Below are 6000 nucleotides of genomic sequence, written 5' to 3' on the forward strand. Positions count from 1 at the left end.
TCAGAATGAGGGGTAAATCAAGAGGAAAAGCCCATTACTGAGGAAAACAGTGAGTTGAATAGTGGAAAATGGAAGGCTATTTTTTGCTGTTATTGTTTGTTTTTATGGTATTTGAGGGCTTACCATATGTCAAATACTGTTTTAAGCACTGAGGGGTGACACGGGGGGGGGCGGGGCGGAGGGGGGTTAGATATAAGAATTAGGCTAGATACAGTCCCTGTCCCACATGGGATTCGCAGTCTAAGTAGGAAGGAGAACAGGTACTAAATCCCCATTGTACAGATGAGGAAACTGAGGCACAGAGAAGTTAAGTGACTTGCCCAAGGTCACAGCAGGCAAGTGGATTAGAATCAAGTCTTCTGGCTCCCAGACCTGTGTTTGATCCACTAGCCTCATTTCTGGGGCCTGAAAAGACCACGGAGGGGGGCAGTGGTAGGGGTCTCCATAAAGTCCTGACAGCTGGAGCAAGCCCTACCTTCTTTCCCCCAAGCAGCTCTGAGGGGTTCCCCTGGGGCCATGGTGCTGATCCTCAGGCCCTAGGCGAGAAGATGAGATCAGGCTAATATAGTCTGACAGGGCTGAGCCAGCATCACCTGGAGGGGAGCCCCTCCTCCTCCCACTTCATCCCATGCAACTGAGGGGCTGCAAAGGACAGCTGATGGATCGGTAGAGGGTAGGGACCCCAGTGGATGGGGCACCTGGATTCTGAGACCTGAACGAGGAATTCACTTCCTGCCTTTCAGAGAGGGATACGGGGGGGGGGGGGGGGGGGCGGGTTGAGGTGGGAACACGACAGACCTGGAAGGATCCAAGCGATCTAGCTCAGCCCCGGCTCATCCTCCGGGGCTTGGAGAGCCCAGCCAAGTTCCGCTAAAATCAGACTCACCCCCTGAGGCAGCCACCCCTCCCCCGACTCCCCCAGCATCATGTTCTCCCACATGCACAACCAGCTGTGGGCTCTTAGCTGCTTAGCATCCCCAGGACAGGAGTTGAGACCCTGGATGTCCCCTTCCCACCCCATAATCCACCCGCCTGACACTTTTATGGCCCAGGATCAGAGGTCACTGGCAACCACGATAAATCTCCTACAGAATTTCTGCAACTCTGGGGCCGGCGTCGGATGGCACTTAGACAAATAGCTTCCAACAGCAATTGATGACGTGAAACACCTGGGGAGGGCACAGTGGTGTGGAGGTGGCGAATACCACCGAGCAAACAAAATACCAGCGCCTGGTTCCATCATCAGAGGCCATTCAGACAGGTCAGGTAAGTAGGGGGCAGACCATCCAGGGGGTTGGATGACCCCTCTGCTCAGCCCACAAGCTCGGCATCTATTTACCTACCTTCCCATCTGTTACGGGATGCTATGTTACGTTATAATAATAGTGGTGATATTTATTGAGCATCTCCTGAGTCCAATGCACTATACTATTTGGGAAAGTACACCAGAAGCGAAAGACACTTTGCCTGCCCATGAGGAGTTCTCAGAGGTGGACAGTGAGCTGGGACCAGAATGGAGGATCTGATATTCACCACCTACAACCCAACTCCAGCTCCAAGAACCCGATGCCTAGAATCTGCCTGATCTTCGGTCTAGAATCCAGCTCCAGAAGCCACACCTAGAATCACCCACCCACCCCCTTCCAACTGGGCACCCTGTGGATGAGGGGGTGGAGGAAGTCCCTAAAGGCCCACCCCCACAAACACACTCGCATACACACACACACACCTACCTCGTTCATGAGTTCAACAGCTGAGGAGGAGGAAGCTACTTCCCTTAGGGAAAAAGTGGAGGGCCTAGGCTCCTCTCAGCCAGGTCCATCAACCCCTCAGAGTGGTTCCCCACCCATTCCACCAGATGTATGTGGGTGCTGAGGGTGTGAGGGTGTGAACATATGAGGATGGCTGGGTGGGCGGGTGTGAGGGTAAGGAACTATAGCTCAGAGCAGTTGGAGCAGTTGTCTCCAGCCTGGGGTTGGGCTCCTCTTCTCAGGGAGGCCCATACCATGCCAACCAGGCCCACTGACCTGGAATAACCTTTCCCTTTCCCTCCTCTTCCCTCTCCACCCCTTCCTCCCTGCCATCCTCCCCACTTCTCCCCTCCCCCCCTCCAGTTCTGGATGGCTCTCTGGGGATTAAGCTTATTCCATCGGACAGCTGTTCATCCCAGCCATCCAGCCCTCTCCCAGCCTGGGGTCTCCCGCCCTCTTCCCCTACCTCCCCTTCCTCGGCCTCCGGATCCCTTGGTTTCCCTCCGCCTCCTTTCCCCGGGAGCCCCAGGAGACTGCAAGGCCGCTGTCCCTTCAATCCAGCCCTCTTCCTGTACCCCGTCTCCCCATCTCCTCCATTCAACCCTTCCCCACCTTGCTCTTCCTGCTCCCTCTTCCCACTGGGGGAATGAAAGGCACCGATAGCAGTAGGATGCTGGCACCCCACCCGCCACCTTGTGCATGCTCACGTGCTCACACACACACCCGCCCGCTGTAGAAAGGGAGCTGGTGCCATCGGGACTGCACTCCCACTCCTGGGGTGCGCTCCAACGGTCTTCCGCTCAGCCCGGCTGCAACCGCACCTCCTGTTCAGCACCACCTCTGGGGCGGGGGGGGCGGGGAAGGGGGATGAAGTGGGGGAGGACGGGAATTCTAAGAGCTGCTAGAGGGATGTCAAAATTCCCAGATGTGGTCCCGGGCCCTGCTGCATCTCTGCCCCCATCTGATTCACCACCCCACTTCTGGTCTCCCTCTCCTTCACCCCCACCCAGGCCCAAAACTCCAGCCCTCTCCAATCTCAGGCTGGGATCAGGCACAGGCCTTTCTGGGACAGACACGTGGAATCCGAGGGAGCCCGGACCTGGGAGAGACCTCGAGAAACCATTCGGTCCAACCCCCCTGCCCTTGGACAGTCGAATCCTTTAACCCTGAGAAGCGGTGTGACCTAGCGGAGGGGGCCCAGGCCTGGGAGTCTGAAGGGCCTGCGCTCTAATCCCGGCTCTGCCACTGATCTGCCATGTGACCTTGGGCAAGTCACTTAAACTTGTCCATGCCTCAGTTACCTCATCTGTAAAATGGGGATTAGAACCGTGAGCTCCGTGTGGGACATGGACTAGGTCCAACCTGATTAGCTTGTGTCTACCCCGGTGCTTAATACGGTATTTATTGATCCGTCCTCTTTCATCTTTCCCGCTCCACTCGGTTGAATAACGATCTATCCCAGACTAGTGGGTGGTCAAGTAAAGTTATTTCATCCCCGCTGGGGAGTCGGGGAGGGGATAGAGGGGACTCTGGGAAAACCCCAGCTCCGACACTTCCTTGCCGTGTGGCCTTAGGCGAGTCGCTTAAACTTCTCTGTGCCTCAGTTTCCCCAACTGTAAAATGGGGATTCGAAACCTGTCCTCCCTCCGGCTTGGACCGTTGGCCCCACGTGGGACAGGTAATCTGTCTGACCCGACTATCGTGTATCTCCAGCTCTTGGGACAGTGCTTGACACGTAGTGAGCACTTAATAGATACCACTATTAAATGGCTAAGCTCGCCACCCTCACCCTCGGCCCCAGACCACATCCAGGGTTCCTCCCCTCCCTTCCCTTCACGGCAGGGTCCTTGGGAACGTGACGCCGCTTTCCCGAACCTCTCGTAATTCTCCTCATTCGGCTTCTCCCTCTCCTTCCTTATTTCCATCCTTACTCCTGCATCCCGCTGCCCGTCCCCTCTCCTGATGTCCCAGGGTTGGGAACCCTCGGGTGGAGTTGTGGTTGGTGGGGGGGGAGAGGGGGGCAAGGGGACTCCCCCACGCTCCTCCCCAAGTACCCCCCGGCTTCCGAACCGAGCCTGTTGTTGGGCAGGGATCGTCTCTATCTGTTGCCGAGTTATACATGCCAAGCGTTTAGTACAGTGCCCTGCACACAGCAGGCGCTCAGTAAATACGATGGAGTGAATGAATGAATGAATGAGAAGGGTGAGTTCGCCCACCCACGGGCGCCCTCTCGTGGCCAGGAGCCGCCGCGTCGCTGTTCCCTCGCCTACCGGCTCCCGTGTTGGGTGCGTGGGAAGAACCCTGCGCGGGGCGTTAAGGCCGAATCCCCCTCCCCAGAAGATAGCGGGGAGCCCCGGGAGGATTCGGCCAGCTGCTGCCGAAGGTCGCATTAGACTCTCGGCCCGGCCCGGCTCGGAGAGATGCAGAAGGCTGCACGGAGTCGGCCGGGACCCAGGCGGGGCCGTCTCCCGGGCGGCCCCCGCCCCCTCCCCGGAAAGATCGTTTTCGAGAGCTGGGGGAAGGAGCCTGTTCCCCGCTCTCGGTCCGCTCCCCCCTTCTGACCTTGGGCGAGCCCCTGCTTGGTCCTGCCCTCTGCTCCCCGCGGGGGCCCGAGAGAGACTGTTGACTGACTGACTGACTGTCCAATCCCCGGCCTCAGTTTCTCCTCGCCTGGCAGGAGGCAGCCACCCAGTGCCCGAGCTGCCGATTGGCGTCTTAGATGGCATGGGATTTGCCACGCTGATATCCAATGTGGAAATGCAGAGAAATTCCAGCCCCGCTCCGGCCCTGTCGCCCCTGTCCCCTCCTTCGCTCCGGGGCCCCTTTCCCCGTTTCTCCCTCCAACCTTGGGACGGGAGCGGGGTTGGGGGTGGGGGTGGGGAGCGGGAAGGCTGCTACCCACAGGCAGGACTCTCTGACGGCTGAAGCTGACAGGGAAGCACCCGCCTGGATCTCAGCACGAAGGAAGGAGTGTGTGTGTGGGGAGGGGAGGGGAGGGGAGGGGAGGGGAGGGGAGGGGAGGGGGCGTTATCAGAGGCAGGTGTCGGACGGGGCCCCGGGACGGTCACCCCCCCCTTCCCCAGCTCCACTCTGGAGGGGCAGCTCGGCCCCGCCAGGCCGTGGCGTGCGAAGTCGGAGCCAAAACGGGCAGGCGGGCTGCCCTCGAAGATCCCTCCCCCCTCGCCCCCATTCCAACTGGCGAGACGACCCCTCTACCCCCGTCCCCATCCCGTCCCAGCCCGTAGCGCAAGGTAGCGCTCCGCCCAGCCCCGTCCCCAGCCCCGTCCCCAACCCCGCACAGTCCGGGCCCCCGCACTGAGCCTGTTCCGGCCTCCGGTCCCGCCCCCTCCCCGGGGATTCCCCCAATCGCCCCCGCCGCAAAGGGGAGCGGGGTGGGGGGTCGGTCCTTACCTCGATCCCCGGCCGGCGCTGCCCTCACAGCCGCGGGCTCCGCCCGTCGGGCCCCCGCGGTGCCCCGCAGAGCCGTGTCCTGTCCGCCGGGCGGCGCGGCTGGTCCGTCCCGGCCGAGCCCCCTCGCCTCTCCCCGCCGGCCCGGAGGGGGCGGCCGCGGGGGGGCTGGCCCGGCCGGCCCATGGCGAGCGGAGTCCGCCAGGCAGCGGCTCGGCGGCGGCCGGTAGGAGCGGGGCCGTCTTTCCCCCCTGCCCTCCCTCCCTCCCTCCTCCTCCCCCCCCGCCGCCCCGGGACGCCCCGTCCCGCCCGGCCCCGCTCAGTCCCGCGCCGTGGCCATCCCGGGCCGGGGGGTGGGGGGTGGGGGGGAGGGAGAAGGGTCGCTCCGCGCCCGGGGCTGTGCCCGGGGGAGGGAGAGGTCTGCGAGGGGGAGGCTCCGGCCCCTAGACGGGGTTGGAGGGGGGGCGGGGGGTGGGCGTCCGGGAGGGTTCCCCCGGAGGGGTGGGAAGGGGGGGGAGCGGCCCCGGGGGCGCGGGTCTCCGGCTCCTCGGACCGGGCTCCGCCGGGCCCCTCGACGGCGCCGCCGGCTCCGGCTGTCAGACCTGCCCGCCCAGGGGGCTCCGCACCGCTCCGGCTGCTGGCAGACGCGGCTCCGGCTGCTGGCGGACGCGGTCCCGGCTGCTGGCGGAGGCGGTCCCGGCCGGCTCCGGCTCCGGCTGCTGGCTGGCGGGCTGGCTGGCGGGCTGGCTGGCTGGTTCGCTCTCCTCGCCTCTGCGGCTCCCGCCGAGGCGCGGGGGCTGCGGGGGGCGGGGCCGGGGGCGGGCCGGGGGCGGCTGCGGGG

The 6000-nt window shown here is 62.9% G+C and overlaps 1 protein-coding gene across 1 annotated transcript in view; it reads right to left on the reverse strand.

Annotated features, from left to right (window-relative positions):
* Positions 1 to 5408, reverse strand: part of NRTN (neurturin) — a 48910-nt gene extending 43502 nt beyond the window's left edge. The window contains exon 1 of the mRNA XM_029051908.2: positions 5163 to 5408. The gene's annotated coding sequence lies outside the window, so the exon portion shown is untranslated. The remainder of the gene's footprint in view (positions 1 to 5162) is intronic.
* Positions 5409 to 6000: the final 592 nt, after the last annotated feature.

The sequence above is a fragment of the Ornithorhynchus anatinus genome, chromosome X1 (genome assembly GCF_004115215.2).
Source record: "Ornithorhynchus anatinus isolate Pmale09 chromosome X1, mOrnAna1.pri.v4, whole genome shotgun sequence".
NCBI lineage: Eukaryota > Metazoa > Chordata > Mammalia > Monotremata > Ornithorhynchidae > Ornithorhynchus > Ornithorhynchus anatinus.